The sequence below is a fragment of the Falco naumanni genome, chromosome 1 (genome assembly GCF_017639655.2).
Source record: "Falco naumanni isolate bFalNau1 chromosome 1, bFalNau1.pat, whole genome shotgun sequence".
Taxonomy (NCBI): domain Eukaryota; kingdom Metazoa; phylum Chordata; class Aves; order Falconiformes; family Falconidae; genus Falco; species Falco naumanni.
In genome coordinates this window covers 22,372,144-22,386,167 of record NC_054054.1, presented here as the reverse complement: position 1 = coordinate 22,386,167, position 14,024 = coordinate 22,372,144, and the positions used below count along the sequence as shown (strand labels likewise).

Sequence of the window (14,024 nt, the reverse complement as noted above, 5' to 3'; positions counted from 1 at the left end):
TAATAGTGGCTCTGTATGCTTGATTCTGGGACATTTTACTTCAGAACCGCCTTTTTAGAAGCTCAGTACTTACCTCAAGGCCAGAGGCAACTGTTGGCTCATAGGATTTGAGTATCACCTGCTAAAGCCTAACATGTAATTTAATGTTAACTAGATATCAAATGGGGCATGAGATTTGAGAAACTTTAATGATTTGATTTATATGTGAGAAACAGAAGAGCTTGTAAAATGCTCTGTAATGAATAGCATGAGAAGTTCTGACTCAAACTGGATTAATTTGGATGAAACTGAAGCTTCATTTTCTTTTGCAAGCCATCTTTATTAGAACAGAGGTCAACTTAAAGAACAATTTATGTTCAGTTTTCTTATCATTCAAATTTCATTAACTTTCTTGTTTTGCCTGATGAAACTTAAACCTTCACTTTTATTAAAAGACTAACTTATCTGTCAAATCAGAAGGACTGCCTGAAAACTGTCCATCACGAAAACATCAATAAAGAAGCATTTAGCTTGGTGGGTCTGCAGAATGGTTTTGGACTTGTAAAACAAGCAGAGATGAAGTTTGGAGGGGGCTGGGGGGAAAAGCTTGTTCTTTCAAAGAATTTTGTTGTCTGTCAACTGTGAAGTAATTACACTTATTATATAATAAGTGAATAATGGTAGGGAAGCAATATTCCCCCTCCACCCAAAAAAAAACCCACCCTAAAATCCCCAACACCACACAACCAACAAACAACCCATAACAAAAAAACAACCAACAAACTAATTGGAGAATTACCGTTAGTATTTAAATTTTGCCAGGTGGTAGCTTAGCCGGCTACTGGTAAGTCTTTCCCAGGATGGTGAAAGATAGGAGATACAGGAGCATTGCATCCCCTTTCAGTCAGCCTTCTCCAAGTAGGGACCAAAGCAACAGGGAGCTAAGTGCCTGTTCCTGTAGGAGGAAGAAATAAAGGACCACGTTATCACTCGAGTAGCCAGTATCAACGACGCAACTGCACCTAGCCCTAATGGAGGGGGAGAAATGGCTTCGGTGTTACTGAGTGCTTGTACTTTGTTTCTAACTGAAGCCAGGCAGTAGCGAGAGGGCAGCGTTAGGGCACGGCTACCGTCGAGGCACCTCTCACGGGGCTAGCAGGTGCAGGCTGATTCCCACAGGGGTGCCAACTAGTGCCCCGCAAATCCTCCACGCTTCGCACTTCACCGCCCAAGCGGCAGCGTGCCAGGCCGCCAGCCAGCACGGGAGCAGCCCGTACGCTGCTACGAGGCGAGGGGCCGTGGCTGGTCCGCGGAGGCCGGGCCTCTCCCGCCGACCGTGCCCGGGCTGATTGGCGGAGGGCGGCCCCGGTCCCACCCGCCAGAGGCGGGCACAGGGGACCTGCCCCGCCGGGAGCTCCCCGCTGTGCTGGGAGCTGGGGCAGTGCATGGGGCGGGAGGGAGGCCGGGGACCCGCAGGACAGCGCTCCGCGCCGGTCAGGGGGAAGGGGTGAGGGGAGCCTCGCCTCGTCCAGCCGAGGGACCCGGGGCAGCATCTCTGCGGGGGGGGGGGGAAGGACGGCAGCGCCGGTGTATGCGTCCGGCGGGCGGTGGGGAGCCGGGGCGGCAGCGCGGCGGAGCGGAGCGGGGGCAGAGGAAAGTGATGAGAAGTTGAGGGAGGGACGGAGCGAGGGTGCCCTCTCCTCTCCTCGGCCCGCGCCGCAGGGGCAGCCCAACCCCGCAGCAGGTGCAGCAGAGCCTGGGCGGAGGGGCCAGGCGGGCCCGGCGCCGCAGCGGAGGTGCTGCGGTGGGAGCAGGGCCTCAGGCCGGCCCGCACGGAGCTGCGCAGCCCCCGCGCCCGCTCTACTGAAGGAAGAGAGCGGCGAGCGGAGCTCCCGGCAGCGGCTCGCTCCGCTCTTCGGCTCGTTACCAGAGGCAGCGACGCGGAGAAACGGCCCTGAAGGGAGAGCGGTGAGGGAGCTGGGGCATACCCCCGTGGGGAGCGGGGGGTGGGGGGTGGGGGTGCCGGGGGGGCCGAGGCGGTCCCGGCTCCGCCGGCCCCCCGAGGCGGCGACGCTGGCGAGGGGCGGAGGGTCCCTGCCCGGGAGCCGTGGGTGAGGAGGAGGGAGGCTTTCGTTTCACCTTTGTACCTTTTTTTTTTTTCTTTCTTTCTTTCCCCCTTGTTTCTCCTTTCCTCTTGCTTTCCTTTCCTTCCTCATTCTCCCCCCCTCCCGTAACGCAAGAGGAAGCCCGGGGCGCCTTGCATCAACCTCGCGGCGGAGGGTCTGGCGGGGGAGCGGGGGGGGGGGGGGAGGGAGAGCCACGGCGGGGGGGGCTGGTGTAGTCGTGGACTGACTGAGAGAAGCCGCAGGGGAGCGGGAGGCCGTGGCGATGCGGTGTCCCTGAGCAAGGGGAGCGGCGCGGAGGGGACGGTGTGACCTGGGAGTGGAGGGGAGGGAGCGCCGTGTCCTTGCGGGGGTGCCGAGAGGCGTCGTTCCTGGGCGAAAGCAACGGCAGCTCCGTGCCCGCCCTTACCCTGAGGTGAGGTCGGGCTGCTGCCGTGGGGAGAGGAGGGGTTTGGGGGGCAGCAGGGAGCGCGGCCGTGCCTGAGGAGCGGGCTCTGCGTGCCGGGCATGGCACCTGTGTGGCACGGCCTCCCGGGGCGGGCGGACGGGCGGCAGGCGGGCTCTGGCCGGCCGCCCTCCGGCGCCGCAGCGGGGAGAGGTGCGGGGCGGCCCCGCTGCGGCGCTGGAGGCCCGGCAGGTGCCCGCGCTGCGCCTTGAGGAAGTTGAGAGCCGTGAGGAGGAGGAGGACGGGGCCGCGGCGCTAAGGCGAACACTTACTCGTGCTGTTCCTCCTCAGCAGAGGGAGAAGTTGGGAGGATGAAGCAAGCGGTGACAGTACGTGCCGGGAGCGGGGTGCCCGCCGCGCCCTTCGCGCCGCGACCGTTGGCGTTACCTGACGCGGGGCAGCGGGCGCGTGTCTGGGCTCGCGCGGGCGCTGCCGCAGGCCCGGGGGACGGGGGAGGGGGGCGCTGCCTTTCGGCCACCGACTTCGGCTCGGCTCAGCCTTGCGTCTGGCCTTGCCCGCGTCTTCATTAGGCTGCTCGGCCCCGGGTACCGCCGTGAGGGGCAGCCCGGCCCGAAGTTATGTAAGCCGGGCTGGTGGCTGCCGGGGACGCTTTGTAGTTAGGAGCTGGAAAACTTGGAAGGCGTGTAACGAAGGGGTCCCCGGCGTGGGTGTAGGAAGAGCTGGAAAACTTGGAAGCGTGTAAGGTGAGGGGACCCTGGCGTGTGTGCCGGGCCTGGGACGCGGCTGGAGTGCCCGGTGCTTCCCCTGTGCTCCCCGTCCCGCCGGGAGCCGCCTGGCCTGGGGCGGGCACTGCGTAACGGCTGCTCCGCTCCCCGGGGGCGCGAAACGGAGGAAAACGGCGAAGCGTCAACTTTTAAGGGAATACGCCAATAAAGTTGCGGTGTTTAAACAGATATTAAACGGTGTCTTGTCTTTTATGGCTTGTTTATGCGCTCGTTTTAGTACTGGCTGTGGAACAATGGGAAATCATTAAAAAATGCGCAGCCTGTTCTGCATGCTCATCGGAGTTGCGTGGAGATGAACAGCAGTGGGTACCTCCTAAACATCCTTGAAGGGTCTCCCCCCCCCAAGCAAAGACCTTGGAAGCAGTATTTTTGTTTTTCATGTTAAGACAAAGTGACTTACTTTCAGGAATAACTCACTTGATATCACTTGTTTCTAGACGTTTATTCCAAAAAGTGTCTTGGTTAAGTGGCCTGTGTGAAGCTGCCTGCCTGCTTTTCCAAGTAATTGTCGCACAAGGTCACTTATATTTTAGCTGAGCTAGTTTTATAGCACAACATCGTATGCAATTAACCTTTACTTCACATTTCCTTGTTTTTGTTCTTTTGTTTCGGTCATTGATCCAGGCTGAACACTGGATACTGCAGTGACCGTTTTTTTCAAAACTACTAACCAGCTTGTGCTAGAGTCTTAACACCCTCTCAGATGGCTTTCACACTATTGTGAAAGTATTTTTGTTGAAATACAAGGAAATGAGTACTTGGCCTGAAATGCTTATGTCTTACTTTTTACTTTTGCACAACTTTTGCCATCAACAGAAGCTCCTTGCAGGGAGCAAGGAAAGAAAATTACTGTTGTGGTGTGTGTCCAGGTAATAGACTCTAAGGTGAGAATTGTGTTAGGTCCATTGTAAATGCCCCTTACATTTTGTACTTTTAGGGTGCTCTAAGCAGTTGGGTGGTTCTGAAGTAGGATGTGGATGGAGGAGCCTATGGGACTAACCAGGGCTTGAGGAGAGGGCATCTGAGACAATCCCCGCATCTTCATTTTGCACAGGGTGCTGTCACCTGAGCTCTGCAAGAGCCCTCTTGCCTGTGAGTGGAGTGGAGGGCAGCTGACTCACTGAGGAGGTGGTAGTAAAGCGGTGGGATGGTTTTATACCCTGGTGGCAACTTCAGCTTAGTGAATGGCTAGGGGCTGTTACATAGTTCATTGGCAGTCATTGCACCTACAGTTTGGGCTTGGCCTGTGATCAAGGCAGGACTCTGTTGTAACTCTAGATTAGCACACTGTGATAAATTTAGCTATTTTAGTTACAGCTTAGAGAAATTGAAGGTAGTCTGAATTACTGTGTTCATGAAATTTTAATGCTATGTTTATCATATCTGAATCACTTTAGAGATTGTTATCCAAATCAGCCCTTTGGAATGATAATGGTGTTGGTTCACTTGGAGGAACCGTACTGGGTTGTAATCGTGTGCCAGGGGTGCTGTGGGTTGTGACAACATGGTCTAATTAGTTCGTGGAGAAAAAGTAAAGAGAACCTACCATAATTCTCTGCTTATATAATTTGACTTGGTTGATTTCTAGCAATATGTTTTCTTTCCAGGAATGGGGAAAAAAAAATGTATCAATGTTGTGTTGTTTTTTTTTTTTTCTTCTGTGTGGTAGGTGTGTTGCTACAGGTGCAGACGTGGGGTGAGAAGGTACTGTGGTAAGCCTCATCATCCATAAAACAATGCCAGTAAGCGTAGCTTTGTGTATGGTCTGTTCTGTACCTGTTGAGACTTGTGTAGAGGATTTGTGATGCTGGAGTGCTCCTACTGCTTAAAATACGTTCTGCAATTAATTATACTAATAACTGTAGCAACAATGCCTATCCTGACTTGATTATTTCTAGACCTTCTTGAACATGAACATTATTTCTGACTTCAAATGCTGAGTGTTTTATTGCTCGCACCTACTTTCTTTTGTGTTTTCTACCTTGGGCTCTTGTCAGTCCTTCTTTCCACATCACTGCATTAGTCAGTTGCTTTAGTACCAAGAATTCATCTCAGTTTACTCCATCTTGAGTCTTTAGTTGTTTACTTACTAGAAAAATCACACTACAGTATTAAAAGCTGTTGAGACAACTGTTGTAAGATCATATTGAAGAGATGCTTACTAAATGAGATAGCTTTTCTCTCTAGATTGTAACTTTTAACAGAAATGCTTTGATTTCCCTTTCATTATTACAGAGTGATATTGAAGAAGATTATAGGATTGTGTTTGAGAAATGCTGGTACATGAGAAGCATTTGAAATCACCTTCTTTTGTTGAGGTTTTTATTAAAAATTCAGCATGGATTTATCCTTTTGGGGGGGGGGTGTTGGTTTTTTTGTTGTTGTTCTTGTTGGTTTAGAAAGTATCTTTGAGCTGAAAACTGACCTTCTGATACAGCTCAAAATGTTTATGAATAGGCATTTTTTCCCTGTTTTCCAGGAAGTGAAATACACTGGAACAATTTCATGCAATTCTCTGTCCTGAAATGTGTGGTGGTTTTTCCATTTTTCCCTCGGGACAGCTATGCTTGGAGTAAATTTCCAAAACTTGTGACATAAGCTTCCTTGAATCCTTTGACAAAATATTTTTAGTGTTTTATAACACTTGGAATGTATATATCTTAAATGCTCAGCGTGAGGTCCTGTTAATACTCCATGTAGGGAAGAAGTCTTTATTTTTTTTTTAAAGAAAACCTCTTGGGAGTGATCACAGCTATTTTTCATTGCAGGTCCGTTAAAATACTTCTTTTCATAATGTTTTATCACCTAAGAGAACAATTTTCAGCTTTCCATTTTGCTGTTACATAATCACACTGTTATTTTTAAATTATTTTTTATTTTGCTAATTACATGAAATATTTTGTGTTACAGTTCTTGACTTGGAGCCAGTGTGTTGGAGCAGTAATAACTCTGTTCTTTAGGAAGCTTTTGAAAATTCTAGTTTTTAACATAAAATCTTGTGTGTGTTTTTAATTCCTCAATATGAGAAGAATTGATGACACTACCTGTGGTTTTATGGAGTAACTTAATTGTTTAGCTATTAGAAACAGTACATCTAATCAGCTATACCTGGGACTAAGGAACACTTACATCCTTGCCAAATGTTGAACTCTGTGATCAGTAGATTGTTCGTTTTCTAAAAAAACCTAGCTACTAGCTCAGTTCAAAAAGCTGGGTTTTATATGGGAAGAAATGATGGTAAATAGAAAAAATACCACCAAACTTGGCATTTTTACAAACTGTAAATGTAACAGTTACAATGGCAGTGGTTTGAAAGACAATGTGTTTTCTAAATTATACAGTTCAGAGTTGCAAAAAGTAGTTACAACCTGATTTGTTAAGACAATTTCTCATAAGTAACATGGTTATTTATGGTCAAGCTCATGATTTTATTTGTACAGGGGAGCAAGTACAGCTTTCTTCCTCGCTCTATGCTGTTCTTTCCTCCTGTGAATGGATGGTTCAGCTTCATGAGATAGAAGTGACTTAAGACTGATTTCCCTTCCCGCTTGATAATTGAAGGGTGAGTTAATGGAAAATCTTGGGTCAGCTTCAGATTCTGAACTGAGTTGGAAATGAGCCTTCATGCCCTGGTGAAACATTGTGCTTTTTAAAAATCAAACAAAAAAATTGTGAAGGTTGTGGCTCAGTGTATTTAGGGGGAGGTAGCAGTGTGAACATAATAAGGTGAAGGACCACCTGAGTACCTTAAATTATACTATATTCCACTGTATTCCGTTAGACAAGTTACTTTCACCCATACATCAACACCAGTTTTGAAGAAGTTTTCATACATTTGTTACACATGAGGATTGAGTACATAGCTGTAGCACAACCTTCAGATGTAAATGCAGAAATAGAAGGCCTCAGTTGTGAAAACTGAGATGCAGTTACATATGCTGAATTTCATGGTTCCCTCCAACTTAGAAGCTGGAAGTTATTTGACTTAAATCAAACAAATAGGCTTTGTAATTCAATGCCAAGAACACAAATCATAAAAATAAAAGTATTTTAAAAAGGAATTGTAAAGACTTTAAAAAAAAGTAGAGTAGTAGTGTTAGAAAAACCTCTGTGGCCAGTACTCATGTGTTGTTACTTACCTGCCCTTAACTTTATTTTCAGGCCATCATAGTTGTCTTCCCAATTTAATATTTTAAATGAGAAATTCTAAAATTCAGAGAAGGCTCCGGTATTTCCTAGCTTACACTATGAATGGGATCAAAGAAGCGTATTGCTCTGAATGATAATCTGGGTTAGGAACAGGAATTTTGGCCAGAACACTGCTGTAAACATTACAGTAATTTAAACAGCATGTAGATGCACAGTCGGCTTTTGAGGTGAAGTGGGAAGTATGGCTGCGGAGCCCGCTGCAGCTCTCAAACCCAGCAGTGTAAAGGGATGTGTTCTCTGCCATGTGTGGTGCTGGCAGAGGGGACCTGCTCTTCTGAATGCAGTTGTACATCTCCTCTTGGCTACGCCTGTCCTTGAACTGATTGAGAATGCAGATTTAGTTACTAATTTGAATCTGTTTTGTTTCATGGAAAATGTTCTCCCACCCTCCCCCACTTCGATTAAATATTTTTGTCTAAGGTGAAATGTGGGAAATAGATATAGGAATATGCATGGAAACATAGGAGATATGGTGCCTAATAAATCTAATTTCCAGCAGTATGAAATGCTTATAATGAAATATTCTTTCGAGTGAAAACCTAATCTGGTTTCTCCCGTCTCCTTTAAGAGCTGCTGCTGAGCTGTGGTGGTAGTTTACATGGTATGTGTTTCAAATTAGTAAGATTTAATTTTTTTTTTTAAATGGGATAGTTGTTAGAGAATGTAGATGCCGTATGTAAGTAGTTAAATGTTTATGTTTTAAGTTTGCTTGGGAAGCAATTCTGCCAGTTTATCACAATGCAAACAGGTGCTGAAAAGTACATTTTTTTTGTCTGTTTAATAGCATGGGTGTGCTGAGATGTTAAACTTGGACCTTGGTAGCAGTATCTTTCTCAAGAGCATTCTTGACTAGAAGGTTACTGCCAGTGAAGAGTTTGTAGGTGGTATTTGGCATTGGCAGTACTTGGGGTAGAGTTTGTGCTGCAGGCAGCACTGCCTCTGCAGGAATTACCATTGGGGGAATGAAGAAGTTGCCAACTCCGGTGCCTAGAGAGTCAGTAGATCAGGAATATTGAGTAAAAGGGCCTGTGGAAGGTCTTGTACAAATTTTCTCTCAACACAGAGTTATTGACAATGTAACATCATGTCAGCTGTGACTCTTTCTTGTCCCAAGTCTTGACTACCTGCGAGGATGGAGGTACCCCATCCTCTGTGGTAACCTTTTCCAGTGCCACACGACTCTTCCAAAGGAAGAGATTTTTCTAGTGCAGTCTGAACTTTTTAAAGCTGCAAGTACTGTTCCCTCCATGAATGGCAAACTGATAGCCAGGGAGTTTGGCTGTGAAGGTAAATGGGAAGATGTGATGAGGTGGATTAGCTAAACTGGAAACAAATGCATACTCTGATCACTCCCATTGTTTTGAAAACCAACTCAATCAATTTGTATCAGTTTGCTGCCTGGCTACCAAGTCAGGCTTGTGTTGGTTCCTGATGGTCCTTGGGGCACCAGCTGAAACTGTTTATAGCTTGTGGGCCATAGGTAGCAGTGACTGCAAACGTGGTGGTGGTGTAAGAGATGGGTCAGCCTTTCGTACAGGAAACCTGCTGTGCTGATAGTCTGTGACATGAGTTACAGGCTGTGGGAATCTTGCTGTTGCTCCATACCTTGCTGGTAAGAAAGATTTCAGCCTCTTCTGCTTTGTTCCAAGGTTCTCTTCTACTAAGCCTTTTATGCCTGAGTGAAATTGGGGGAGACTGTCATGGTAGTCTAAATAAAACTTGTACACCAGTAAATACCAAGAAAGATTTTTTTTAGAGAATCAGACCCTTGATTAAGCCTTGTTGGTCATTGCAAGAGTGTTATTTCCTGTTGCTGAGTTCAAAGAAACTGAACTTTGAGAGGTGTCTGTTGATATGTATGGTGTTTGGTCCCTGGGCACAGAAGTCTGTCATAAGAGATCAAGCATAAAATATTTGTGGGAAGTTTTGTTTACACACATTTTTTCTTCCCAGTGCTCTAAACTGGGAAATTTCAGGTGTTTTTCAGTAACGGGGCTAGATAGGCCAGTCCAGTGTTTGGGGCATCCATTGCTCGTGGGGTTTGAAAGTCTGTAAACGTCAACTGTTGGTATAAGTCTTGTGAGGACTTGCATGGAAACTTGCCCAAGGACAGTTGATGACCATCCAAATTTTTCTTTCAAAGTTGATAATCTTGTGAAATAAATTTGTCTGGTGGTGTACAGCGTCTCAAATTTAGGAGTATAGCCTAAAGCTGCCACCATTCATGGTGCTGAATTTTTAATTACTGTGCTTTGTGATACTTTTGTAATTGTTTTGCTTGTTTATCAGTTAGCTTTATTTCATGACAGTATGCTCAAAAAGATGGGAGTATTACAAATAATTTAATCTCAGCTTATACTTTATATTAAACAGTCAATCTTGCATGAAATCATTACTAGTGAAATAACTTGGTAGCCTATAGCAGTAGTTAAGAGCATGTTTCCGTTATAAAACCCCTTCAGATACTTGTTATTATGTAGTGATAGTGTTCAAAAAGTTCTAGTTGCTTTCCAGAAGTGGAGGAAGATCATCTCACGTCCCAGAAAGTGCAGTTTCAGTGAGCAGGAACAGAAACATGGACATGTAGAAGCACTTGATCGTTTATTGTTGAGTTTTTTTGCTTTGGTTTTACACTCGGATCATCCTCTGTGAGTCATAATCTTAGAGTTGTCAATCAGCTTTATCTTGGTGCTCTGCAACCTTTGGATCTATGTTTTGTTTTCTTAATATTTGAATTATTAGATTGTATTTCTCACGTTGTCTTTGAAAAACCACAAACCCTTTGTTTAGACCCTTTTATTTCTGAAGTTCTAATCCAGTCTTAGTCAGTTACTGATACACAGAAACTTCCTGCTATTTTCTAGTATATAAAGATCTTTATGCAGCTGCTGCAACCCCCCCCCCCCCCCTCATCTTTTCTTACCCTTTGGTGGAATGTAGTCTGCACCTCTTAGAAGGTTCCTAAGTTGATTTCTGTCTCTTCTCACTCTTAAGTAATGCGATCCTGCTTTTAAAATCTTGAGTCTAAAGATTAAACCACATAGAAAAGCCGTTACATACAGAACTTTTATTCTAAGAACTAAAGTCAACTAAGAGGTAGTTCAAAGCAGACACTATACAACACAAATCTGAAAGCAAGACAGTGGCTTATTTTAAGAACCCTGACCTGTAAATTTCAAAATAGAGCCTAATGATGAACAGACTGTACAATCTGAATGTTTTTGAAGCGTGTGGTGTTGCTGCATGCAGTCTTGAGCAATTCATGTATTTTAATTGAGCTGAATAAGAGCAAAACATTATTAAATCAAGTATTTTAACTTTATTCAAAGTTGTATTTCCCCTTGCAGAAACAAACCTGCTATAGTTTCCCTTGTGATTGTTTGTTTGGCTTGTTAAAATGTAGTTATTTGCTATAGGATGAAGTCAGAAACCAAACAAAGAAATTCATTCAGTGCTTCTAGGTGTCATGTGATGGCGTGACCAGGGAGAGCTTGTACCAAGCTGAAGCTAACTATAGTGAAAAATGAAGCATCCCCTCAAACAATTACTAAAGTTAAAAAAAAAATCCCAGTAAAACATGTTCAAATTTGAAACTAATCTTCCAGATCCTGAGGCTCATTCATGAGGCAAAACTCATGCTTGTGTGATGGCAGCATACAATTACAGACTGCATTTGTTGCACCAACAAATACAGCTTGCTACCAAGTTGTGCTCTGGCATTTCCTCCAGTCCCTTCTTCGGAGAGTCATTTTATTGAAGGAGTATCTGTCGCTGATGAAAGTGCTTAAAATTGGACAGTTGGTTGTTTTTTTTTCTTTTTTTCTTTTTGATTCAGCCTGTCTTTTGATGCCAGTGAGGAAGAGAAGGCTTCCTGGGCAGCTTTGGCCCCTCAGTGGGTGCATTTTTGAGTCCATCAGCTGCTGTGCCTCTTGTGCCCCATGCTCTCTGCAGTTAGAAAGCTTTCTTCTTTCTCCTTCTGCTCTTAACTGCTGTGTAGCATGAAACACGTTGTGGTAATACTCTGTTGCTCTTCTGGGCAGTGCAGTGTCACACAGCAAGAGCAGGGCCAGCAGTTTGTGACCCATCTTAAAACACTACCGCTGGCTTCAGGAAATGTGGAGTAACCTGTTGACTTCTCTGTGTTAATAGCCCTGCCTCTTGATGGCACAACATGACTTCTGGTTGCTTCCTTTCTGGCTGCAGCAAGTTGAGGAACATTGCTTTCAGATCTCAGTACCTGGAGGAAAGGTCTCCAGAAGTTAAGGAGACTCTGTCAAGGGACTTGTATATTGGTGCCAAAATACTGCATCATCTCTGAATTTGCAGTAGCTGTGAGGAAGATGTATAATTTACCAGAAAACGTCCTTACCTTGTTTTGAATGAACGACACAAATCTCTCTGCAAGGAATATACGTGTCTCGCTTTCAAATAGATGGCTCTTTTGCTATATATAGTCAAGCATTTATCGTTCCAAGGTGCTGGGGGTAGAGTAACTGCGGGCAGCAAGGAAAAGGCCCGCATAATAGAGCGCACCAGTGTGGAGAAATCTTGAGTGGCTTTCACACAGAGTCGGGTTGCAATCAGTTGAAGGCACATAGCTTTTGGAGCAGGCTTTTCATTCTCAGGTTTCTGCACTGTGCTTCCTTTCCATCCGGAGGTCCAGGGTGGCGCATCAGCTGGGTTGCAGCATCACGTGCATACATGGTCAGCTTTGCTCTGGCGCGGGGCCTGAAGTAATAAGGGCAGCCCCACTGGACCTGTCCTAGTGACGTGCCTGTGCCATCTCCCCCCCTGCTCCCAGTTCTGGGGGTGCAGTGCAGCTCCGCAGGTGCTGGGGCCGGGAGCCTGTTCTGGTCTCGCTGTACTGCTTTAGACCTTGGCCAGCAGCAGAAAGGATGGGGTTTTTCTTCATGCTGCTCTTCTAGGCCTGGCTAAGCCTTGTGGAAGAATTTGCAATAGCGCTCAGTTTTAACAAAACATTGACAGGTAGACTAGTTTTTGCAAATGCTAATCCCTGCTACATAAGATGAAAGACTTAAAAGATTATAGGAGTCTTAAAATACCCTGTTTGAATTGCCCAGTGCACAGCAGGACAAAAGAGAACTTGCTGTACTTGCTCTTCTTACTTCCGTTTGGGTTATTAAAATGTATTCTTGAGGCTAGTTAAAACAATGCAAAATACCTTTCTGGTAGGTCTATGAGAGTAGTGTTTCATAGGGTGTAAAATCTTTATGAAACACACTTTCATGCAGTTAGTTGGACTGAATCTTTTTTGAAAATGAATACTGGTACAATAGTGACATCCAATAAATAAAGTATGTGTTCTTAACTGAATACTGTTTGTTCAGTTTTAGTGCTTAGTGTGTTAAGAAACATAAGTCATATGAAGAAGAATGTGCCTTTGCCCCGTTGTAACATACTTCATGTTATGAAAATGTTAATTAGATTTTAATCCTTTATTCTCAGCTAAATCTCTTCTTGACTGATGGTGTCAATGCTGAAGTATTATAATCACAAAGTATGTGGACCTTGCTATGGTTTGTAAGTGACTTCATTTAAAAGCTGGGATGTGTTACTGTTAATAACTTTAGAAATCTTTGGTAAGTTTAGAATCTATTCATTGAATAATAAAGATAATTACAAACCTTAAATGCTTTTGGATATGATCAATCTTTTTCAGAAGTTTAGGACTCGTTCCCAGAACCATAAAGATTCATTTAAAGCCCTTCCTCTACTCAAAGAATAAAGATAAATCTTTGTAAATATTTAATCTTTTTGAAAATGATTGGTATTTTCAGAAGTTTAGGGTGGTTTTCCATAACCATGAAAATGCATTTAAAAAGCAATTCTTTCAGAAGCTGGTGGCAGAGTGCTACCAAGAATGTTATACCTTAGTCCCTTGCTGTAAATTCATCTTAATATGACATTATGCCTTGTGTAAGAGTTTATCCCCATGTAGCTTATTAAAGATCTATCTGCTACCCTGTCTATTGAAAATATTTTGTGTACTAACTGTAAAACCTGTATTTTGAAAGAGAAGTACCTCTTCTATCTTGCTGTCTTCTGAGCAAGGATTGTAAAAATCAGTTTTCCGTGACTCTCGACTGCAAAAGCTTACATAAAATCCTTCAGTGTTTGGTAAAACCTGTTACACAAATATGAAGTTGTTACTGAAAGGGGCTTCATAAGTTGCATATCCTTTTTACTCCCTCTTAACAACTCCTTTTCTGTTTGCATAACTGACACAGTAAGTCTGACAGATGATTACAGTGACATTGTAATGCCTGTAGATCTTCCTCTTTTTATCTGTAGATGTGGCATTCTTGTACTCACTGGATAGGACGTAGCTGTTGTTCAAGAAACTGTACAAAGTAAATGCAATAGCCTGCCCTTGTTTATGCACACGTGATTTCTTATAATAATTTCCACTGATTTCTTCATTTCTTCATTTGGTTGAAATAGGGCAGTAGTTACAAACTAGATCCTACCACTTAATCTAAAACATTGCAACACGAAATAGCA

General features: G+C 44.6%; 1 protein-coding gene across 4 annotated transcripts in view; it reads left to right on the top strand.

The window, feature by feature from the left end:
• The first annotated feature begins 1,504 nt into the window (after positions 1 to 1,504).
• Positions 1,505 to 14,024, top strand: part of UGT8 (UDP glycosyltransferase 8) — a 48,214-nt gene continuing 35,694 nt past the window's right edge. Inside the window, exon 1 of one of the 4 annotated variants that reach the window (XM_040584513.1) lies at positions 1,505 to 1,947. The gene's annotated coding sequence lies outside the window, so the exon portion shown is untranslated. Of the gene's footprint in view, positions 1,948 to 2,393; positions 2,518 to 2,603; positions 2,877 to 6,835; positions 6,856 to 14,024 lie in introns of those variants that run through there. The other 3 variants (XM_040584538.1, XM_040584531.1, XM_040584547.1) reach the window with 3 other exon arrangements.